The following is a 26,913-nucleotide window of genomic DNA, read 5'->3' as shown; positions in this document are numbered from 1 at the left end:
CACTTTGTACCGATTACATTTCTGTCCTTCGGTCTTGGGATCAGTGTCCATGTGTCATTCTTCTTGATTTGATCAATCTCTTCTGTCATAGCATTTACCCAATCTTCACTGTTAAATGCCTCTTTTACTATTCTCTGTTCAAATTCAGATATCAGACATGTGTTCTGTCTCAGTTTGTTCCTTGTCATCACTAAATCATCCTTATCTCCTATAATCTAACTTGATGCATGATGTCTTCTGACATATTTGGCTAATATAGGCTTGGCAGGCTCTGTATGATCTTCTTCATCACTTGGTAACTGGACATTATCTTCATTTTCTTCAGCAGCTTTCTCAGTAGGACTTCTCGATTGAACATAAACAAATTATTCATAATCTTCTAGTTCTTTGGAATTTCCTTCATCATTTATTTTTGCAAATTCATCAATTTTCACATTTGCACTTTCTACTATTTTGTTAGATGATTTGATCAGACATTTAAATGCTTTACTTCTAGAAGAATAACCAAGAAATGTTCCTTCTTCACTTTTCTGATCAAACTTTCCATTTCTGTCATCTTTGTGAACATAGCATCTACTTCAAAAGATTTTAAAACAACTTACATTAGGTTTCTTGTCATACCAGATCTCATATGGTGTCTTCATAGTTCCTTTCTTCAGTTGAACTTGGTTCAGGGTGTAAACTGCAGTGTTGATTGCTTCTCTCCAAAATGTTTGGGGTACCCTCTTTTCTATCATCAGGGTTCTAGCACAATCCACAATTGATCTGTTTCTTCTCTCGGCTATCCCATTTTGTTGAGGTGGTCTCGGTGCAGATACTTGCCTTTTTATACCATGATCATTGCAGAATAAGTTAAATTCATCATAAGTGAATTCTCCTCCTCTATCAGATCTAAGACATTTCAGTTGTCTTCCTATTTTATTTTCAACTCTTGCCTTGTACCATTTAAACATTTGAAAAGCTTCTGATTTTTCTTTTAAAAACATAACTGACATCATCCTTGAGTAATCATCCACAAATAATATGAAATATTTATCACCATAATAATTTTGAACTTTCATGGGACCACAAAGATCAGTGTGTACTAGATCTAAAATTCCTTTAGAAGTGTAGGATTTACTTGTAAAGCTTGATCTTGTCATCTTACCCATCTGGCATCCTCGGCATATAGCATTCTTAGGTTTTTCAAGACTCGGTAGACCTCTTACTCGGTGCTTCTTACTTATTTTGATCAGATTATCAAAATTTACATGACAAAACCTTTTATGCCATAACCAGGTATCATCTATCTTTTCATAAAGACACTTATTCCGAGTTGAGTCAAGATGAAATGTATTACCTTTTGTTTGTGTCCCAGTAGCAGCTAACTTTCCATGCTTGTCATGAACTTTGACAATTCCTTTCTGAAATTCTATTCGGTATCCTGTATTGTTTAGTTGTGCTACACTCAACAAATTGTATTTCAAACCTTCAACCTAGTATACATCATCACATTTAGCATTGTCAATAAGTGTTATAGATCCTTTACCTTTCACCAGACATGGTGCATCATTACCAAATCTTACATAGCCTCCATCATAGTCTTCTAATTTAACAAACTTGTGTTTATCACCTGTCATGTGATGTGAGCATCCACTGTCTATGATCCAAGAATCATTATTATTTATGTGAGATACTAGGGATTTTCCTTCATACCTTACTTCATCTGATCCATCTTTAATAGCCACATAAACAACTTCCTCAGTATCAGTTTCATCAGATTTGTCATCGTTGAATTCCTCATTAGCTACTAGGCATGTCTTTCTATCTCTTCTTCTGAATTCTCGGTGTCCTCTGTATTGGTTGTATTTCTGCTTGTTATCTCGGTATTATCTCTTTTCACTAAATTATTTGTCAGAGTAGTTAGAAGCCATATGTCCTATTTTATCACAATTGAAACATTTTAAAGGTAGCTTCCCTTTATACTTACCTTTTCCTCTCGGTAACCTTCTGGCTAATAATGCTTCAAACTCTTCTTGCTTCTTGATTTCCTCATACAGTTTGTGCACTTCTTCCATGTTCTTGCAAAATCTTTCACTTGCTCTACTGTGATTCCCTTCAGAGTACTTACTCATTCTATCATTGTAATCATCAGATTCACCAATATGAAAAGAACTGAATGCAGATTCTACTTTATTTACCGAAGACCCACTGTTATCAAAATTACTTAACTCAAATGCATGTAGCTTACCAATAGTAGCATCCAAAGAAATTGGCATGTTAGGTACAGACCTTAGTTCATTGATTACAGAGACTCGAATAGCACAGGCAGGTAGAAGGGTTCTCAACAACTTACTTGTTATATCCTTTTCTTCAATAGTTCCTCCTGCTCCTTTAATTTGATTGACAGTCTCCTTTAACCTTGTACTATATTGGGTTATGTTCTCACCTTCAATCATTCTCATGGATTCAAGTTGTCCTCTTAGACTATCTACTTTTTCTCTTTGGACATGTTCATCACCGCCATACACAGATATGAGCTTGGTCCACATTGCTTTTGCATCATTGCAGCCTTCTAGATCATTAACATCTGAGTCGGTCAATGTTGATGTTATTTCAATCATAGCTTGAATATGTTCTTGCTTTGCCTTTATCTCTTCCAAGGTCATTGGGTTGGTGCTTGGTGGTATGTAATCATTCTCCAAATAATATGTTGCATATTCTCCAATTCTTGATAAATGCAGCTTCATCATTTTCTGCCATGTGGAGAAAGTTGACTTGTTCAACTTTGGTGCATCCCTTTTATACATCTTCGGATCTTTGCCTCAAGTACCTTTAAACTTTTCTTCTGGAGTCCAAAGCTCTGATACCAATTGTTGAGTTCTGATACTAAATGTAAAGAACTGATGCCAATAGCCAACAAGATGAGAGGTGGGGGTGAATCATACAAACTTAATCTTCCATAAAATCAACAGATTCAACCTCGGTAACCTATGCTTCAACAATATAACCAAAAACTGCTAAACATGCAAACTCATAAACACATAATCATCATAACACATATAACACCAGATTTAATGTGGAAACCCAAATAGGGAAAAACCACTGTGGGATTTCGGACCCACTAAGAAATATACTCTTCTAGAGTATGCTCGGTTAAAAGGAAATCCTATTAAATATTACAAACACATTGCTAGATGTGACCCAGTTAAGGGATTTCCCTAAGATCTGTTAGGATCTTCACTTTGTTAGAAGTGACCTTGTCAAAGGATTTCAAACACTCATTTAGAATGTTACCTTGCTAGAGGGTTTACAAATAAGACTGTTTTTGTCCACTCAGTTAAGAGATTTTCTGTCACTTACAAAATAAACAACAGTAATAAATATATCTACAACTTCACATCTAAAATGCTAAAGCAGATTCTTATTTGCTCAAAAAAATCTTGTCATAGGACTTATCTTGTCCCTCTGTTGGGCTCCTTACTCTATTATTCAAATAGGTCTTCAATCTTCTGTGCTCGGTAATCACAATGTAGCATCCCTGTGCTTACACTTGCCCGCATACATTGTTCATCAACAATTTCTTATTTATAAAAAAATTCCTAACCGCTGAATCTCCTTGATCACATTTCCAATGATCAATCTTAGCCATCAGATCTTCAATCTTGACTAGGTTCAATGCATCTTTCAATCTGAAAACATTTTACCTTGCCTTGGGACATGATCTTCCTGTCGATCTTCCATTGCCGTAGATCCTTAACAAACTTCATGCTCGACATACCAATCATTTATACATCTCCAGCTAATCATTGTCCTTCATTAAATAATGCTTTTGTCCATCTAATGTGATCTGTCATAACTCGGTTGTAACTCGGTAAATACTAAACTTTACTCGGTAGACATTCTGCCTTCATTAACCGATATTGATAACCTTAGGGTTTACCGACTATGTTCTTTTCTCGGTGACATAGTATAGTATTAACCTTACAATCAACAACATATGTAGGATATCAAAACAATCTAAACATCATGATCTCATCATTGTCTAACTCGATAATAGTTGCCCAATGAATAACTTATTTCTCCCCTTTCTTATCACATTCTTTCTGTGTCTTTTACCGACCACTTAATACTCATCAAATCAATCTTCTTAAGATATGGCAACATCATACTGAATTAGAAAATAAATTTCTTGACATCAATGACAAAATAATGTTATAAAGATAGTTATCATCCTTTTTCAGTTATATCAAATAATCTTGAACAACCTTCTCAATATCCTTAATGAATATCAACAATCTTTCTATTGAAAATGCCAACACCACTAACTTCTATGTTAAGAAAGAATGTACCTTTCAGCTAGACCAAGGAGGGGAAAAGGAGTTTTGAGTTGATCAAGGAAGCTTTAATGATTGCACCTACTCTTCTAAATATTGATTTCTCTAAGGATTTCATATTATATGTGTATGGCAATATTGACTCTATTTTAGATAATCTTGTACAATGTAATGATGAAGGTTCAGAGTAGCCTTTGGCATTCTTCAGTCAAGCACTAAAAGACTACGAGATAAGGTATACATTTGTGGAGAAACATGTACTGGATGTTATAAGAAGTTTGAAATTTTTTAAGCATATGTTGTCTAACAACAATATTATGTTAATGGTTTCTCATCCAACTGTGAAGGAATTTATATTAAGTAAGGATTTGAGTGACAAGAGAGTCGACTAGGTAACTAAGGTAATGGAGTATGTTGTTGAGATTAAGGTTACGAAGCTGCCTAGGGGCAAAGGGTTGTGTGAAAAGCTTGCTGATGGTGTTACCAGCACTGAAGAACATGAGCAAGAGGTTGTTCTAACATTGCAAGATGAGGAGCAAATAATTGTTTTAGCTCCTGTTACTGATTGGGTGTAGGAAATGGTTCATTTCCTGCAAATTGGTGAGTGTCCTAAAGGTTTAGATAGAGATAAAATAAGGTATTTCAGATTGCAGCCTATACCTTATGTACTTATAAATGGTTCACTTTTTAGGAGAGATTTTAATGGAGTATTATTGAGATGTATTGAGCCTAACCAAGTTGAAAAAGTGTTGAATGATTTCCATGAAGGGTCAGTTGGAGGTCTTTTCTCAGCAAGAGCAACAACTCTAATATGATGAAAGGTGGGTATTATTGACCTAGTCTATTCAACGATGCACACTTATGGGTAAGAAAGTCCAAAAAATATGCTTTGTTTACTGGAAAACAAAGGTTGGCAGCCTTACCTTTGCAGCCTATTCAGGTTGAACAACCCATCATGAATTGGGGGTTGGACTTTATTCGAGTGATAAATCCTCCATCTAGTGCTAGCCATAAGTGGGTACTTACAGTCATGGATTATTTCACTAAATGGACTAAAGTTGTAGCCCTCAAGGAAGCAAATGAGACTTATGTGCTCAATTTTAATGAGGATCTAATTACCAAGTTTGGAGTCCCTGATCTATCATTGCAGACAATGCCCTTGCTTTTGTTAGTTTTAGAATATCAGAATGGGCTTTCAAGAATGGGATTTATCTAAATACCTCTTCCAATCACTATAGGCAATGGCCAACCAAAATCTATGAATAAAAACTTAATCAGAATCATCAAGAAGACTATAGAAGGTAACCAAAGAGCCTAGCATATTTAGTTGAGATAAACCTTGTGGGCTAATAGAATCACTCTAAAAAGATCAACATGGCAATCACCTTTTATGCTAGTATATGGTAGGGAAGCAAGGCTTCCTATCTCACTTGAGCTTCCAACACTTGATTTAGCCAATCAAATGGACATGCTAGAGGAAGGGCCTATGATAGTAAGATTGGTTCAGTTGGTTGAACTAGAGGAGACTAGAAATGATTCCATGAGAAAGATAGAACAACATCAGGCACAAATGAAAAGGTCTTTTGAAAAAAGGGCATCTCCAAGAACTTTCAAAGGAGATATAGTGCTCAAGTGGGATGAGCTTAAAAGTAGGCCTGGAAAACACTCCATATTTGATGCATTCTGGAGTGGGCCTTATATCATTTTTGAATGTAAACAACACAATTCTTTCTAACTATCCAAGTTGGATGGTGATATGGAGCCAATCCCAGTCAATGGGAGTCACCTCAAGCATTGCTTATGAGGTATGATCAACAATCTGTATATATTAGAGTAGGTTTTGGGTGTTAATAAGTGTTGTTGCACATACATTAGATGTAGTTTTCATTTACCTAAGTGATTTGTGCACAGTTAATTAGTTGGTTTTGAGTTCATTAGGTGAATAAGAAAGGTGTTCCTATTATTTCCCTCTTACAATTCATCAAATAGATATCTATCATTCATAACAGTGATTTTGTTATTTTACTGTCATAAACCATACACATGTATTCAATGGACTGTAAGAGGTTGCAGCAGTGTCATGGTAAGTTACAACAGTGAAATTGAATGTTTTTAAAAGGTTTTGTCGGGTTATAATCACTCTGTGCCTAATGGATAAGTTTAGGCAACTAGTTTGGGATGCTTAGCATGCAAGCATTTAGCAAAAATCGTTAGAAATGTTACCTAAATTTTGCTTCTAGCTCAATCAAGTAGAGTTGGGAAAACATTTGCACTGAAAGATTAAAAGTACATATTTGATTATGCTAAGTGTTCATACAAGTAATTGATGCTATCAAATGAGTAATTGATTCAATGCAAGTGTTTTCAAGAAAGAATAGTTTAAAACTTTGCGTAGAAGATTGCTTTCTTTATTCATGAACATCAAAAGTATAGTGTCCCACACAAGCCATGGGAGTAACTGATTCAATGCATCATAAAAAAAACTATACATTTGAAAATGAAGAACATAATAAAAGAATAGGGATCTATTATTTTCTGAATGACGAACCCCAAGGTTGAATTGTTGAATCTCTGTCTCCTTCCACTTGGATTGCTTTAGGAGTTGTTCTGCTGCCCTAAAATTGTCTGCAAGAGATGAAAAAAGTGAAGTTAGAACTTAGGATGCCTAATCAATTCATATGTAACATCAACAAACATATAATTTACTCTCATAAGGCATTAGAATAGATTATGCAGTCATTTCATGCATCAAAGAAAAGTAGAGAATCATCAATAGTATCCATGAAAATATAAACTTTATTATTTTATCTAACATGTTTGTTCACTATGTAGGTATAGGTTGGATGATCATCATTGAAATACTTTACAAGTTCAAACTAATATTATATTCATCACAACATGTGGGGTGAAATGAGCTCCCACAAGGGTTGATCCCAACATACTGCCCTCTTATTTAATGACAGAGATAAGAGTGTTGTCTCTTCATAATCATTATAGTTCTATTAGACAAACATTCATCATTTATGACAGCGAATAAAAGTGCCACTGTCAGAAACAAAAAACATTTTCTCAATAGAAATCTAATGGTTATGAAAATGTGGTGCTAAGGACAATCATAGTTTTGAAGACACCAAGTACAATGAAATATAAGTGTGTATATATAAAAGCACAAAAAAGTGCTATAACATTAACCTTCAATTAAAATGAGCATGCACCTGTTATCCTCAAGGATACAACCTTTGATGCCAATACATGTAAAGTGTGATTTGCTTCTACAAAGGAGATTAATATAGTAATGTGAAAAGAAGATATACATTTATCCGTGAAAGAAGTGACCAACTCAATTGGTGTAAATAAGAGTCAGTATTCATGACATAGAGCAGTAAAATAGCAATGCTATATGAAATAGGGAGTACCATAATGTAGAATTTGTCAAGAGAGTAGCCCAAAACATATAAAGGTCTCTTAGACAAATACAATTATATAGAATAGTAATATTCAAACAGTCTGGAATTTTGTACATGAACCATGAAGAGCAGTAATTCAAGGGTCTAATACAAAGAAAACACAATAATCATCACCATGATAGCAGTCAAAGGTAAAATATGTATGATAGTGTCATAGACAGAACAAAAAATTGATACAGACATGAGAAATGTATATCATCAGTGGTGGGCTTCTTGCTATCATTAAAGAATCATTTGGCTGGACTTGAAAGATCTCTACAATGTTGTATTTCTAATATGAAATTTGGATGTGAGTTCAAGGAGTGGTTATCTTTCATCTTTTACATTACTAATGAGATGAATTTCAAGTTCAACCAATAATGTGAGCATGGATCACCAAGCAATCAAATAGAGAAAGAGTTATACACAACGACATATAAGATGTAATAGTAGACACATCATAAGAAAACAGGAGAAGCGGTCCAAGGACAAGGTTCTTTAGAAGTAGAGATGCACAAAAAGATTCAAATACACCATAACAATATTATGAACAACTCAAGAATTTTATTTGAAGTCATAGTCAAGACTAAACTCACAATAAATATGGTTTAATACCACAACAAAGGATACACTATGTTATTAGTTTGAAGGCATACGTGGCATCAATACTCTTTCAAAGAGTAGCATAGAAATAATAAAGATCATTTCATTATGAGTAAAGACAATCTTAGCAACCAATCATAGTAAAAGTGGTACCCATGATACACCAAGAGAGTGAGTTGATCAATGCAAGGACACAATAGGCTCATAAAAATAAGGGTAGGTCACCATTAGACCAACACACAATTATATGAAAGCACAAGTGATAACTCATGATGGTCTGAAAGAAGGGTTAATAGAAGAAAGAAGAATAAAAGATAGTGATATATCAGTATATTTGTAGCATTACCCAAAGACAAATGAATCCAACAAGAGGATTGCCATTAACAAAGAACAGACAACAATGTACATTAGTCTTCAGAAAATAAATATAGTGCCTTGCCTAAACCACAGTGAGGAAGAGTGTGTGACAATCAAACTACATTCAAAGAAGCTAAGTATGAGAAATGGAGAAGTGTTTGTTGATAAATAGTAAGTTATAGCAGTGAACAAAAGTCTTCTATAGCAACTATTCTAAATTAAACTATTATTTACCCTCCTAAATTAAACTATGTGCAACTATTCTAAGAAGACAAAGATAGTATGCAAAATTGAATGTTGTGAATTTTACCACCTATTTGAACTATGTAATACATGAATGATCAAATTGTAAGCCTCCTAATTAAATTAGGTGCCTAAATACAATTAAATACCCTACAAAACCACTATCAGTAGTTTTCAAAATTCAATCTTTGACATTTGTGAGTACCTACAAATGGCTAGATGAAAATTATAGACGCAACTAACGCAGACCATTCGTTGTGGTATATGAGCTAAAAAAGTGTGTAAATGTGCTATATTATGACTTAAATGCACTTCTACAAATGATAAATGCATTATTGTATATAAAAAATGTGTAACTTTATGCAATGTATGCACTACTATTAAGTATAGATACGATATTATAATGACTATATGCGCTACACTAACTAGTGAATGTGCTAACAAAAGAGCTAAATGCATTAAAATATGGATTGAATGTGATAAACTAAGCAATAAATGTGCCACTTTATGGAATTTGCAGCTACACACACTAAAACTAAAGAAAAGATGTTAGAAGCGGGACTAGACCCCATGGTGGGTGCCAAAAAATGTGATGAGGAAATTTAACTAATTGTAAGATTACTGATTAAGCTACCACAAACTCTAAAATCCTACAAGATAACTAAATCACAAATGAGACAAATAAAATAATTAAACTAAATAGAAAACCTTCACTATTGTCCCATTGTGTCTTATTAACTTCTAATCTTGTTGTTGTGATGTTTTCTATCAGAATGCACTGTTGTTTTCTTCAAGATAACAAAAGTTAAATGGACTATGTGGTATGAGAGATGCAATGTGCAACTATAATGAAACTAAGGTGGAGATAGTATGCAAAGCAATTGTGGATGAATGAAACGATAATGCTACACTGATATTACACTAAGCCAAAGACACTTTTGATTTCTTGATTGCTCTAAAATGCTCTAGAATGTTTAATTGTTTGAATAGTGACTAGCTTCAAATGTTGAACAAATCCATCCTTATATAGATTTTGCAAGACCAAATCCAAGGTGGAAAAGATCAATGGTTGAGAGTGAATCTTTAAATAATGAAGGATTGAGAAGAATTGGTTGAGATGTGAGAGATAAAGGGGGAAGATGTTCCTCCTACAATGACAAGGTGGAGGAGAAGGTGGAAGGAGAAGCCACATGGCATCATGATCACCTTAACCACCTTAACCAATGATGAAGACTCATAGGATATAGGATATTTGGAGGGAATATAGATTTCCTGAGACATGAAGGAGTCAATAATATAGGGAGGTTGGAGAAGATTTAGGCTTCCTAAGACAAGTGGACAATGTGTCACTTTGACCAAGTTGATGTGGACAAAACCACCCTCTAGGATGTAGGGATGTGAGAGAAAATATAAGAAGTGGAAGGAAACCTAAGCCTCCTCATCCTATTGACTAGGGATGATGTTGAGGATAGTTGAAGAATTAAATATTAATATTATTTAATTTGTTTAGCCACTTGGTGATGAGATTGCATTATGACATGAAAGAGGAAATGATGTGGAATTAGGATTGAAGATTTGAATTAGATGATTAATTAAATAATTTAGAATTATTCAATCAAGATGGACTTAAGAAGAAATAATTAAATATAATTAAATAATAAATATTTAGTTAATAAATTGATTTAGAGGAATATCACACATGAATTAAATAAATAAATTATTCAATTTATTTATTAATAGAAGAATGAAGCCTTGAATAAATAATAAATATTTATTTAATTATGTCTAGTCACTTTCAGGTGTATACAAGTATCAATATGACCAAAGTAGTAAATGCAACATCCATGTCAAAGTTCCCAAAAACTTACATGGTAGGGGTCGAAGTTGTCACAATTGACCAAGATTTGAATTAGTTGGCAAGAAGCAAAATTTCACAACCACAAGATCAAACAAGTAGGAACGTGGAAAATTCTATTTCTAGGTAGACTGGAGATCAAACTGTGATCACTCAATATACTCAAGTGTTGAGAGCCATACCAGTGGAAATGTCATAGACAGTGGCCAATTTGTTTGCTTCCCCTCCTTCTGTAAGTAATGTAAAGCATGGGATAATGGGGATCAGTTCTCGTAACAAATCAAATACTATTCCCAACATGATAAAGATGTATCAAGAAGTGCAACAAGTATTTTCAAAACAATTAGCTCCTTATTAGGATGGAGTAATATGGCTAGACAAAGGAAAAGCTCTGCAAGTTCTAGATGAAAAAGATATGCCAACACAATTAAAAGAACTAATGTCAAAGCCTTCCTTAAGTGAAATGATAGATGTTGAATAGGGTGGATTTACAAACACTAAGGTTAAACAATCTTTAGGATTTAGAGACAAAAAAATTGAGATTGCTATAGAAACCAACACTGAGCGAAAGAGAAAAATAGCCACAAGCTCATGCATGGTAGTTGAAAGACAAGTGGGTGGTGGAAAAAATGTCATCACTGAGGAAGCACAAAATAAAATTCTAAAAAAGATTAGTTTGTAGAAGTGTTTAAATATCAAGAAGAGATTAGGATAAGTCAAAAGGTAACATATGAAGTTTGGGACTTAGGCACAAAGTTGGTAAGTGAGGTTGAAAGTGAACAAGAAAAGTGGATTGAAGGGTTAGAAAGGAATACTTTGCATAAATAGAGTATGTAGTGGCATCAAGTTCAATACTAGCACTAGAGTGGATGCAACAACAAATGAAACCAAAGGATAAGGTTGAACTAATATCCCTTGATTTTAGTAGTTTATTGGGAGATTCCTAATTTGTCAAAAAGGGGAGAAAGCCAAAGATCACATATACTATGTGGCTTGATGAAAAAGAGAATGAAGAATTGCATATTGCAAAATCAATGGTAGATAAAGATCCACAAGATATCACTACAAATATTATAGAGTCACCACTATAAATCTAGGAAAGCCTTCTAGGTTTAATGGTGTGAGGGTTACTAAAAAGGGTTTAGTGATGATGGAAGATTAGCTCTGTAGGGATTAGAAGAAGTCGCAAGAACAAAAGGGTGTCCAATTAACATAGTTCATTAAGGAAATTGTGGAACCTAAGAAAACTTCGCAAGAAATACATCTACATCCAATATTAATGTGAAAAGAAAAAGTGGGTGCTATAACTATTTTGAAGCACAAAGCAGCTACTACGGATGAATGGGTGCAAGATATTTTGGCCTAGGTAAATAGAATGTTGCAAAAGGATGTAAGTAGATATTTTGCACTAGCACAACTCTTCGATAAAATGAGCAAGTTACAACGAAGGTGTTGGAAAATATTGCAAAAGGTAGAGATAGAATTACAGGGATTGGAAGAGATGGAGAAAATAACCACAAATATTCTGACAACTAACATAATAATGATTGAGAAAAGAATCACTGAGATAGAAGCTTGGAAGATACAATAGGAATGGCACCTAAGTAGATTAAGTGAGTGCATGGGTAACCTAAGAAAATGACTAAGAGTGTGAATGATTCTTGAGCAGAAGACAAGATATTTATTGAAATTATTATGGAACAATTGATTGAAGATGTTATGTAGAATAGTGATGAAGGGCTAGTGGCAAAATTTGAAAAGTGTTGGAATAAATAGATCATAGATTCACAAATGGATGGTGCAATTCCATAATTCCTTAGGGACTTAGCTCAAATAGAGTATACGATGAAAGAATATGAAAATGTCACTAATTCTAGGGATAGGGAAATCATGAAGATAATATACTCATATAAATCTCAAGAACTCAATTGCTCCTTGGTTGAAGGTTTTGAGAAGGAATAAATGTTGAAGGCCATAGCTACTTTTGAAAGATTTATGTTATAGAATTGAAAGGGTTGCTGGATTTTGAGGGAGAAAGCACAACCAAAGATAAAATTTTTAAAGTGTCTAAAGGAACTTTGATTTGTAAAGGCTAATTAAAGGCAATCCTGAAGATAGAGGGTTGACCTAGTCATTCTTATTTTTTGTTTTTTTGTTTGTGCATCTTAACTATCAACATTTTGTCTTATTTGAACCTCTTTGAAATTCTTCTCTATGAAATGGAACCACACTATTCTTTATAGGAAGGATTAGAAATTGTAGAACTTGGAGATCTCAAAAAAGATTTGCTTTTTGCAATTTGATTTATTAGTTTCTTTTCATCAACATAATTCAAATTTATAATTCCTTTGCAAATTCTTGAGTTGATAGGACTTAAGGTTATTTGCTAGTTGAATCTAACTATGTGTCTCTATTGATATATAAATGCATACACAGGTTATCTTTCTAGTGTTTTGTGTTAATTCATCTATTAATGGTGGTTTTACTTTCAAATCTTGCATGAATTTGCATAAGATTTTGAATAATTCTAGTTGAGTGTGAATTTTGTCTTGTTAATTCATCAGTTTTAGGAATTGCAATTCTTTGAATCTATGATGTAGAATTAATTTATTTCCTTATTTTCAAAATCTTTTAAAATTTATTTTGAAGTGGAACTACATTAATTATTATATCATCAAACTATTTTGTTATACATTTTACTCTTGGTGTTTATGGCTATTATTGTTGTTTGTCTGAAGAGAATATACTGAATCCCTCCATGAAAATAGTGCTAGACAACGAACCCTTAGTGAAACTAGTAGGTTAAGACCTAACCGTCTCGAGCCTTGGAATCAAGTTTTACTTGATTTTTCAAGAAAGATACGTTTCATTGCCAAGAATTCTATCTAGTTGGAGTGCGATTGCAATCCACATCAACAACTGGTGCCCCAAAACTTCTTGAAAACACACCACAAATAACAAACAAAGAACAAGGATTACAAACCATCTTGTCTTCTCTAGTCACATGTGGACATAATTGCATAGCATAGGAACATGACCTAAGACAAATCAATAAAAGATAAGACTAACTTGACCAATTGAGTCAACAATCATACTGATCTTTGTCAATGTTGATTTCTTGTTTGATGATGATGACGATGATGATGATTACGTTTGGTTTTAGAGATGTAGTATAAGAATGATCTCTTTGTTTTTTAGTGTACCCTTCCTTGTAAAAGGCACCTTGATGATTGATAGACAGGGATTGATCGATTGATTGATAAGACATCTGATCAATTTGATTGCAAACTTGGTTGATTGTTCATTTGTTGTTACTTGATTTGATTGACATGATGTTTTGATTTGTTGTGTATCTACTTATATGTTTGTCATTGTAAGGGATAGTTTATTGCTTTGAATTTTCTTGATTGATTATTTGTTTTTTAGGTCTTTTTCAGTACATTTTATGCTTTTTTAGGATTTTTTCAAGACTTTATTTGATTTTTTTTGGATTTTTTAGGACATTATTTGATTTTTTTTGGATTTTTCAAGATACTATTTCCCAACTCTATTTTGCTTATTGCCCCCAATCAGGTCAAAGCTCATTCATTGTAGGAAAATGGGAGGATGGACTAACTTATGATGGAAATGGATAAATGACACAAAGGAATGAGGAGTCTCAGGCCATGAAAAGGAGGATGGATGGGTTTTATTAAGAAAAGTGAAAGATGGATGGCGACAGGATCACTTTGATTAGGTGGAGTGATGGTAGATGATAGAGAAAAAGTCTCCTACACGTAGCAATTTTTTGCTAAGTTCTCACTACAATACTTGTCAAAGGTGCCACCGAAGTGGTTTTCACCATAGGATGAATTATTTTTTAGTTTTTTAATTATATTTTTTATTTTTTAATATTTATTTGTATTTTTTATTATACTCTAGGAATTGCATGTAAAATTTCTTTAGATGCAAGCTATGGATTGGATCTGGCAAAGGTTCTCACTCTAGAGTGGATAATTGATCGGCCTCATTTCCATAGGATGTTGTAACAATGTACGAGCCCAACCGATTTGATTCAAACATGTCAAGTACTTCTCTCTCTTTGTTAGATTGTGTTGATTTTCCTTTAGAATAAGATCTCTTATCTCAAAGAAGAAAACACAGACTTTCTTGTTAAACTATGTTTGAGGCAGTTTTGATATGCTTAAAGATGGTTCAATGCACTTTGACATTTCTCATCCAACAATTCTAGCTCATGCAATCTTAAAACTCTACATTCTTTATCAATGATCAAATTTTGTAGTGATACTCGCAGAGAGGGTAGCTCGACCTTAATTGGTAATATAGTTTTGGCTCCATAGGAAAGAGAATATGGGATGGTGTTAGTAGGTGTGTGAATGCTAGTGCAGTAGGACCAGAGGGCAGGATTAAGATGGAGGTACCAACAATGGCCAACGTCATTGATGGTCTTTTTGAGAAAGTTAATAATGGCCTTATTAGAGGCCTCTGCTTGACCATTATATTGTGGGTAATAGGTTGTGGTGAAGTGATGTTATATATGAAATTTGTTTTGTAAATTTCACAGACATCCTATTTTTCAAAGGGAAAAGGGAAACTCCATACTGACATATGATGTAGTTTAGGATAAACATAGAAATTTATTTGTTGGTGATGTATGTAAGAGGGATAAATTCAATCCACTTAGTAAATAACTCAATGGTATTAAGGATGAATTTGTGTCCATTAGAAGAGGTGGGATTACTTTTTTTGATGAGATCAAGCCCCCATTTGGAGAATAGCCAAGGAGATGTTATTAGTCAGAGACCTTGCACTAGTACATGTATTAAATCTCCATTAAATTAACACTAACAACATCTTTGTACAAATTTCTAGGAGTCCTTTTCCATAGCCAATAATACACTGCACACATGAGCTTCTTATCTAGGGCTAGACCACTAGAATGAGCTCCAAATATCGTTGTGTACCTCATGTAAGGTTGTTTGTGCTTCTAGTGATTCAAGACATCTCAAGATGTTTTGTTGAGACCTTTTCAATAAAGGCTATCTACAATGATGGCGTAACAAGAGACTTGTTAGATAAATATTTTACATTGATTACAGGACAAGTCAGGTGAGAGGTATTGGTCATGGAGGTATGAGTAGATTTAAATATACCAAGCTGATTTTGGACCCATGATTTCACACATAACCTTATGTGGGGCAATTTTAAAAGTTGGGATCATAAGTTGTTCCACTAAGAGCTCATAATGCATGACATTGTTTGATATATCTAACATAGATGCAATTGTGGCCATGGCAACTAGAGCTTTATTGCAAACTCTTGATATTTTATCAAAGATGATATGGTTGAAATATTGTTTATAATCATTTACCATGCGCTTATAGGGTGCCAAATTTTCCTCCTTTGTTTTGTAGTCACCATTAACTTGTTTTATTACTAGATATGAATCTCCATATACAATGATGTTCTTAATACTCCACAGACCAACTATGCATAATTGAAGCAGTCACTGGTGAGGAGGGACCTCAAAGAAATCAATTTGGACCGATCAGCAAGAGTAAGCACAACATAAACACAAAGATAAGATGGAGGCAATGCAGAACATATTGTTTTATTCCATGAAAATTGATTGCATTCAACTGGTAGCAACCAGATTATAGCATACCGACTCACAGGCCTGACATGACATACAAAATAGGTCAGACCCAGGACCTTGAATCATGAGATCTATCTTCTACGCATAGTCTAGCTACTTGATTCTTCTTTTTATTATATTCTAATGCACAATTACAATTATATATATTGATCCAAAGGATCCATTCGGCCCAAAAATGGATCAAAATGTGAAGAACAAGACCTAACGTGTAAAATAAACAAGGTCGGCCTCCGCCAAGAGATTCCTCCAAAAAATACAAAGGATGAAACATAGATTGTGGGAAAAGGTCAGCCACATGCCAAGGAACATCAGGATCAACGCCCAAGGCTCTGCAAGCTTTGGAAGGGGTTTTGGTAGATCACCAAAATAGGTCCAGGTAACTGCAAACATAAAGCAAACTGAAAGGAAAATGTTTTTGGTTGATGCAAGATCGCTATGAATCGGGGATGCTCCTACATCAATTTATATGTGCATCTATTTTATTTTGTAATTGAACAAGGGTTTAAAAGCATTTTCCAACCCTTTCTTGTGTAAGATTAGTGTAGGAAGCCACTTTTGCATACTTTGTTTTCTTTTATTTGGTATCAAAGCCTCGCCAACTTTGATTCATTTATTGGGTTGAAGGTGTTTTTGTGCTACACTTATTTTCAATAGGATTTTTACAGAGGACAATTTGTAACCTTGTTGCAGGAAAAAGATGGAGGCACATCAAGCAAAATTGAAAAAGAAAAGTTTAATGGCAACAAATTTGAATTGTGGAAATTCATGATGGAAGATATGCTCATAAATAGAGATTTATGAGCTACAATATCCGATACAAAACCAACAAGTACAACCCAAGAAGATTGGGATTTAGAGATTGAAAAGCCAATGGTTTGATAAGGCTCCATTTGGTTGGTTTGGTGTTGCTGAATGTCCATAAAAAAATAATGCAAAACATTTGTGTAAAAAACTTAGAGATGTTTATCAGGCAAAGTCTCTAGTAAACAAGTTATTCTTGAGAAATAAAATCTATTATTTGAAGATGGAAGGAGGATCAATTGCAGATTACTTAAATACTTTTAATAGTATTCTTACATAATTAGTTTCTATTGGTGATAATATTGAAGCTAAGGATTGATGCATTCTTATAGGGTGCTCTTTGCAAAACTCATGGGATCGGCTCATGATGGCTATTATAGTACTACTACATAGTTGAAGATGGATGAGGTGGTTGCATCACCTTTGTTTGAAGAGAAGTGAAGAAAATATTTTGAGGTGACCAAGGAAACCCTTGTTGTTCCTGACAAATCTAAAGAAAAAGGATAATAAAGAAAGATCCTACTCTCTAGTGAGATATAAGTCTCCTAGAAAGTCCAAGGTGAAATGTTATAATTGTGATAAATCTAGTCATATCTACAAAGATTGCAAGGAGGAGAAGAAAAGGAAAGATGAAAAAAATTTCTCTCATTCTAACTCTAAGAATCCTCCCTTGATGATGTAGATTTTTTCTTCATAATCTTGGCAACATATGCATCAAAATATGTGTGGTTGATAGACTCAAGTGCTTCTTTCCATGTGGCCTCTCATAGGGGATGGTCTTCAAAGTATGCAAAATATGATGGTGGGAAAGTGTATATGGGAGATGATTCTCATTTGAATATTGTAGGTCATAGAAGAGTTAAGATAAGCTTATATAATGGAAGAGTTAAGGGGATTGATGGTGTATTGCATATCCCAAGTGTTGGATTGTTGGCATTGACAAAACCGGTCAATCCACAGAACCGGTATATGTGCTAAGATTTGTCATTGATGTCCAACACTTACCGGTAAAGACACTAACTGGTGAAGTGGTATAGATAGAGTGGTGTTGTTTTTCAGTAAGCAAAAGTGATGACTTACAATACATGGAAATAACTTTGGTATTGAATGATCAAAGGTTCAATCAGCTAAAGCAAAGATAGACTAATCCAACTGGTCTATCATTCAGGAAGATCGGTCACTTTGATGATGATGGTCAATCACTTTGATGATGGTGAAATCACAAAAGGTGACTTAGGGAAGAAAACCTATTTGTTTATATAAACCGGTAACTCATTGGCAAATAGGGGAAGAGACTTGCTGCTAGCACAATAAACTAAAATCCAAAGGATGAACCGATCATATAGAAGTGCAATGGCATACCAGTACACCGGTATGACAAAAGGAAGGTAGGTGATCATCATAAATCTCGAAGCGGTGATCGGTTATTTAGTTGCGTTGGAAAAGGATGAGTTGGTGAGCTTGTGTCTATGCCTAATCATACATTGGTAAGGTCAACTTTAAGTTATCATGCAGTCAAGCATGATTACATGTAGATTTTTTGGTTCGCACTTATTTGGCTGAACACGACTCAGAAGTTTCTATCTTTGGGAGATGCGGTGGCATAATTGGTTGAACACTTGGTGAAATTGATGTAAGGCGTGCAGAGAAAGAGTGAGAGATTTTGAATTTGAAATCTTCCAAAATCCATGATCAGTTTGATTGAGGGAATGCCTGAAGGTGTCGGCAGAAAATGTATAAAGTGTTCTTGAAGTTCATTCAAAATTTTTTGATCATGAAATTTGCAACAAGTATATTTTGTTGAAGGCGATCCAAAGTGAAGAGCGGAGAGAGAGGAAGTGCTAAAAGGTGTTAGCACGGTAGAGTGTGTTTGAGGTAGATCGACTAAGTGCAGAGTCGAGAGATAGTGAACTGACAGAGTGCAGAGCCAAAGATTAGAGGACTGGCAGGGTACAAAGCCTAAGGTCAGGGGACCGACAAAGTGCAGAGCCAAAGGTATGAGGATCGGTAGAGTGCAATGCCGAGGGATAGGTGACCGGCTGAGTGAAGAGCCAAAGGTGTAAGAAGAAAACCGGTGTTGTGCAGAGAAGACACAACCGGTGTGTATTGAGTGTGATGTATATTGAGATCTGATCAAGCTATCAGTAGCTAATTCAGTAGTTCATCCATCTGTTGCTTTCTAACAACTGCAACATAAATCCCTTAACTGGGTGGACTTTAATAGGTCCCTATTGTAAAATCCCTTAACTGCGTGACATCTTAACTAATGTTCTAAGTCCTCTAACTAGGCTACCTTTAACAAGGTAAAGGCACTAACCGGCCTTGATCTAAATCCCTTAACTGGGTGGCACCTAACAGTGTCTTTATAATCTCCTAACAGGGATGGCTCCTCACAAGGCATACTTCAGAAGAGTACAAATTTTATGAGTTCCTACTCACGTCATGGTTTTCTCCCTCTTGGGTTTCCATGAGATAACTTCTTGGTGTCACTGTCAAATTTTCATGCTTGCATATTTTACTTCACTGATTAAGTATTTTGTTAGATTGTAGATGAATGCAGATTTAAGTTAAAAGTTAAATTGTGAAAATTTGATTAAGTGCTAATTCACCCCCCCCCTCTCAGCACCGGTTGGGACTAACAATTGGTATCAGAGCATCAGGTCCCTATAATTAGAAGAAGCTTAGCCGACTTAGGGAGAGATCCAAGATGATGCGTAAGGAGGGTCCTAAGTTCTCTAAGGATAATTACACCTTATGGTGTGGAAGAATGAAACCATATCTAAGATCTTTAGGTGAACACTATTGGAATCATATGATCACTGAGTACAATGAACCTTCAGGGACTCTTACTCCAGACTGGATCAAGGAAAGACAAGATAATACTGCTGCTATGGATCTGATTGTTAGCACTCTTTCAGATAATGAATTTGCTGAGGTACAAGATTTGAAATCAACTTTTTCGATATGGAATAAGCTAAAGACAGTGTATGGGGGAGATCCCCATGTTCAAAAGGCCAAAGTAGATAGCCTATGAGGAAAATATGATGAGATGAGAATGTTGGAAAGTGAAAACATAGAGCAGTATAGCAAGAGGATAAAGGATCTAGTAAACTCCATTAAAAGTGTAGGAGGAAAGCTCAAGGAGGATGATGTGGTTAGCAAAATCTTGAGAAATCTGCTACCACAATATGGCATAAGGGTCTCTGCTATCCAGGAACTCAGATCCTTGGGACTCAAATCCTTGGGAACAGTCAATGTAACTCTTGACTCACTGATCGGTAAGTTGACTGCTTTTGAATTGAGCAATTATGACAACAACGTACCAAAGATTGTTGTTTCTTTCAAAGCATCCATGATGCATGCACCAACAAGGAGAAGGAAAGAAACCGGTAGTAGCTCTACTACCAAAACCGGTCATTCCCATGAGATTTGACACTCTTCTCTCTAAGGAACAGGAGCAAGATGAAATTGAAGCTCTATTGGCAAGAAGATTGCTAAGAGGTAAAGTAAAATACAAAGGTAAACTACCCTTAAAGTGATTCTCCTATAATAAGATAGGTCATATTGCTTCAAGATACCCTAGCAATGATAGAGACATGAAGGATAATTTCAGAAGTTACAGGGACAAGAGCAAGAAGAATTTTATCTTGCAGAAGGAGTCATTGATGAATAATCAGAGGGATCTGATGGAGATGGCATTGCAATTGTGGTAGTCCAGGAGGACATCACAAAGGAAGGAGATATGACATTGATTTCTAGCACAAACTGGTGTGGAGAATGGGTGATCGACATTGGCTACACTCACCACATGACCAATGACAGAAACAAATTCCTCAGCATGGAGGATTGTAATGGAGGAACAATGAGGTTCGGAAATGATGTGCCCCATGTGCAGTAAAAGGTAAGGGGTTTATAGCCTTGAATGATAAGACAAATTGTGATGATGTATATTGGGTAGAAGGATTAAAATATAATTTGTTAAGTGTTGCACAACTTAACAATAAGGGCTACCAGTTAGAGTTCAATGAAGGGATATGTAAAATAAATGACAAATTTGGAAGTCAGATTGCAACCGGTAAACGGTCAAGAGGCAATTTGTTTCATCTAGACACCACCATAGGTAATTGTCTAGTGGCTAAGGTTGAAGACAGTTGGTTGTGGCACAAAAGATTGTGTCATGTTAATTTTGATAGCGTAGCTAAAATTAGTAAGGCAAAATTTGTCAGAGGTATGCCTGACATAGTAAAACTTGAAAATGCTATGTGCAAAGAGTGTCAACTAGGAAAGTTGACCGGGTCTAGTTTCAGCAGTAAAACTTTCTCATCTGAAAATGTTCTAGACTTAGTTCACATAGACTTGTGTGGTCCCATGAGAACCAAGAGTTTCTACAGAGACGAGTATTTTATGTTATTTATGGATGACTTCTCAAGAATGATGTGGGTTGTATTCTTGAAGGAAAAATTTGAAGCCTTTCACATGTTTAAGGTGTTTAAGGCTCGAGTAGAAATAGGAACTGATAAGAATATGAAGTCCCTGGGATCAGATAGAGGAGAAGAGTTAACCTCTCAAGAGTTCATGGACTACTGCGAGGAATAGGGGATCATGAGATAAATGTCTGCACCCAGAACACCTCAGCAGAATGGAGTTGTTGAAAGAAGAAACAAAACTCTTATTGATTGTGCAAGGACTCTAATGATATAGAAGGACATCCCACATATCTTCTGGAGAGAAGCAATTGTTGTATACACTTTGAACCAGATACAAGTAAAGAAGGGGACAAATAAAACTCCCTATGAATTATGGAGTGGATACTCACCTAATGTTTATTATTTCAAAGTATTTGGAAGCAGGTGCTATATCAAAAGGGATGAGTACATTGGAAAATTTGATCCCAAGAGTGATGAAGGAACCTTTTTAGGTTACACAACAAAGAGCGAGGCATACCGAAGTTTAAACAAAAAGACCGGTAAGATTGTGGAAAGTGCAAATGTTAGAGTAGATGAGTACTCTAAGAAAAATGAACTAGATAGTAAGAGTGAACCAGAGGACTACAAAGGGTTTGAGTATAATGTACCAGTGGAACCTACTGAAGAAGATCATGTTGAAGTGGCTAATGAAGAAGCCTGTGAAGTAGAACCTGCACAACCGGTAGAAGAAGCTCCGAGGAGTGAACTGGTATTGGCTAAATATGTCAAAAATAATCACTCTGCAGAAAATATCATCAGTGACAAGGATGAAAGAGTTCTAACCAGAAGAAGAGCAAGAGAGAATGCATGTATGCTCTCAAATTTTGAGCCCAAAACAACAAAGGAGTCTCTAAAATATGATGATTGAGTCAAAGCCAAGGAAGAAGAACTGGAGCAAATAGAGAAAAATGATACATGGACTCTAGTGCCCAGACCGAAAAATAAAAATGTAATAGGCACCAAGTGGGTGTTCAGAAATAAAATGGATGAAACTGGTAAGGTGATAAGGAACAAGGCAAGATTGGTCTGTAAGGGCTATGCTCAAGATGAAGGTTTGGACTATGGAGAAACCTTCGTACCAGTAGCCAGGCTGGAAGGGGTCAGAATTTTGTTTGCCTATGCTTCTTATAAAAAATTTAAAGTTTACCAAATGGATGTCAAATCGTCATTCTTAAATGGGGTGTTCGAGGAAGAAGTATACATAGAGAAACCTGAAGGGTTTGCATCTGAAGATGGGAGGAATATGGTATGCAAGTTGAAGAAGGCTCTGTATGGGCTGAAACAAGCACCAAGAGTTTGGTATGAGAGGTTACACTCATATCTGCTAAGCATAGAGTTCAAAAGAACCAGTGATAACAGTAACCTATATCGGAAGAGTGGAGCTGAAGGAAAACACCTAATTACTGAGATCTTTGTAGATGACATCATCTTTGGGGGAGATGATGAGATGAGTAGAAGCTTTGCAAAACAAATGCAACAAGAATTTAAGATGTCCATGATTGGAAAGATAAAGTTCTTTAATGGCCTGCAAGTATCTCAATTAATGAATGGCATCTTCATCAGTCAGACTAAGTATATAAGGGAAATTCTGAAAACTTTTGGAATGGAAGATTGCAAACCTATTGGAACTCCAATGGTTACAGGTTGCAAGCTATATAAACATGATGAGGCTGAAGAAGTAAACGAGACACTTTACCGGTCCATGATCGGTAAGCTACAGTATGTAGTACATAGCAGACTGGACATAGAACAAGTTGTTGGCTTAGTTGCCAGATTTTCTGCAAATCCAAAAGAGACTCACATGATGGCAGTCAAAAGAATATTCAAATACATAAAGGGGACTGATGAGTATGGTCTCTGGTATCCACATTAGGGAGACTTTAGTTTAAGTGTCTTCACTGATTCATATTGGGCTGGAAAAATTGATGACTTAAAGAGCACTAGTGGAGGTGCATTATTTCTTAGAGACAGGATTGTATCTTGGACAAGTAAGAAACAAAACTGCATTACTCAATTCACGGCTGAAGCTGAGTATGTAGTTGTTGTAATCAACTGCACACAGATAGCTTGGATCAAGCAACTGCTGGAAGGAATACAAGAAAAAGTGCTTGGAATGGTAGTGATTCATTGTGACAACACCGGTGTCATTGACATATCCAAGAACCCAGTGATGCACTCCAAAACAAAGCATATAGCCATCAAATATCACTATCTAAGAGAACAAGTTCAAGAAAAAGAAGTGATGTTGGAGTACATACCAAAAAAAGAGCAGGTGGTTGATATTTTCACCAAGCCACTACAAAAGGACACCTTTGACTATCTCAGAGGTAAGTTGGGGGTTATGCCCCTCCATTCAGTAAAGTAAGCAAGCAGGGTTCTACATCAATCTGGTATGATTTCAAGTTTTTTAAAACAACTAGATTGATGAATGTGGACTACTCCGGTTAGGGGGAGCAGTCTTGTAAGTGCTCAAAAAGGACTCTTTGGCATTGTTGTCAAAGGGGGAGGTATGATTAGAGTGCTTGAGCATTGGCAGGTAGTGATTGAGCTAAAGTTGTTGTATCAAAGTATGACTAGTGACAGGGGGAGATATTCATTACTTAGGGCATAAGTAATGATTGAACTGGTAAAGAGATGAAGGAACAGGACTGGTACAAAGATGAAGGAACATGCAACTAATTAGCCATATTTTGAAGTGTTTGCCATCAATTCCAAAAGGGGAGATTGTTGGATTGTTGGCATTGACAAAACCGGTCAATCTAGAGAACCAGTATACATGCAAAGATTTGTCATTGATGTCCAACACTTACCGGTGAAGACGCTAATCGGTGAAGTGGTATAGGTAGAGTGGTGTTGTTTTTCAGTAAGAAAAAGTGATGACTTGCAATACATGGAAACAACTTTGGTATTGAATGATCAAAGGTTCAATCAGCTAAAGGAAAGATAGACTAAGCCAACTAGTCTATCATTCAAGAAGATCGGTCACTTTGATGAGGATGATCAGTCACTTTGATGATGGTGAAGTCACAAAAGGTGTCTAAGGCAAGAAAACCAATTTGTTTATACAAACCAGTAACTCATTGGTAAACAGGGGAAGAGACTTGGTGCTCGCACAACAAACCGGCAATCAAAGGATGAACCAGTAATATAAAAGTTGAGTGGCATAGCGGTACACCGGTATGACAGAAGGAAGGTGGGTGATCACCATAAATCTTGGAGTGGTGATCGGTTATTCAGTTGTGGTGGCAAAGGATGAGTTGGTGAGCTTGTGTCTATGCCAAATCATATGTTGGTAAGGTCAACTTTTAGTTATCATGCAGTCAAGCATGATTACATGCAGATTTTCTGGTTCACACTTATTTGGCTGAACACGACTTAGAAGTTTCTATCTTTGGGAGATGCGGTGGCAGAATTGGTTGAACACTTGGCGAAATTTTTGTAAGGCATGCAGAGAAAGAGTGGGAGATTTTAAATTTGAAATCTTCCAAAATCCATGATCGTTTTGATTGAGGGAATGCCTGAAGGTGTCGGCAGAAAATGTATAAAGTGTTCTTGAAGTTCGTTCTGAAAGTTTTGATCATGAAATTTGCAACAAGGAGAATTTGTTGAAGGCGATCCAAAGTGAAGAGCAGAGAGAGAGGGAGTGCTAAAAGGTGTTAGCATAGTAGAGTGTGTTTGAGGTAGATTGACTAAGTGTAGAGTCGAGAGATAGTGAACCGGCAGAGTGCAGAGCCAAAGATGAGAGGATTGGCAGAGTGTAGAGCCTAAGATCAAGGGATCGGTAGAGTGTAGAGCCAAAGGTCTAGGGATCTATAGAGTGCAGTGCCGAGGGATAGGTGACCGACTGAGTGAAGAGCCAAAGGTGTAAGTGGGAAACCAGTGCTTTGCAGAGAAGACACAACCGGTGTGTATTGAGTGTGATGCATATTGAGATATGATCAAGCTATCATTAGCTAACTCAAAAGATCATCCATCTATTGCTTTTTAACAACTACAACATAAATCCCTTAACCGGGTGGAATTTAACAGGTCCCTATTGTAAAATCCCTTAACTGGGTGATATCTTAACTAATGTTCTAAGTCCTCTAACCAGGATATCTTTAATAGGGTAAAGGCACTAATCAGCCTTGATCTAAATCCCTTAACCGGGTGGCACCTAACAATGTATTTGTAATCTCCTAACAAGGATGGCTCCTCACAGGGCGTACTTCAAAAGAGTACAAATTTTGTGAGTTCCTACTCACACCGTGGTTTCCTCCCTTTTGGGTTTCCACGAGATAACTTCTTGGTGTCACTATCAACTTTTCATGCTTGCATATTTACTTCAGTGATTAAGTATTTTGTTGGATTGTAGATGAATGCAGATTTAAGTTAAAAGTTTAATTGTGAAAATTTGATTAAGTGTTGATTCACCCCTCCCCTCTCAGCACCGGTTGGGACTAACACTAGGTTTGACATGAAAGATACTTTTAGTGAGTAAATTGAATATTTTGGTGGGCATGACACTTTCTTGAATGGAGGATGCAAGATGAATAGAGGATCTATGGTATTCGCTAAGAGTGTTTAGATAGGCTTTTTCTACAAGTTGGATGCATGCACAGTTTAGTGCAATAGTTTTTTGACAAGTCAAATAAGACATCTTTGGATTCTTCATCCTCACCCAAATCAAGCAAAGAGGAAGTATGTAGAAACTACATCTAATCATCATGGTTTTTGGGTACCTAAGGGTGCTCATTCCTTGGAGATGAAACTTCCTATAGAGAAAGAATGTTATGGCACCAACTATCACATTAATGACAAGGGTCTTAGAATCCAGAAAATAAAAGTCTTGTTAAAGGTCTTGATGATTGTAATATGGGGTTCAAATTTTGTGAACATTGTGTATATGGAAAACAAAATCGTGATTCTTTTTATCCTAGTTCTTATAAGTCTTTTAGGTTCTTGAATTATATTAATGTGTGTGTATTTGGTCCTATGAATGTGATGGTATGATGAAAGAATAAGTATCTGGTAGATTACTGAGAGGGTGGGGGGGTGAATCAGTAAACTGAAAAACTGATACAAACTTTCCAATCTCAAATTCAAACTCACAAAGTAAACTTTCACTATCAAGATCAACACTCAACAAAATAATCAACATCAACCGGTTAACTGTTATAAAAACTTAATA

The sequence above is a fragment of the Cryptomeria japonica genome, chromosome 10 (genome assembly GCF_030272615.1).
Source record: "Cryptomeria japonica chromosome 10, Sugi_1.0, whole genome shotgun sequence".
NCBI lineage: Eukaryota > Viridiplantae > Streptophyta > Pinopsida > Cupressales > Cupressaceae > Cryptomeria > Cryptomeria japonica.
Note: the sequence above shows the minus strand (reverse complement) of the source record.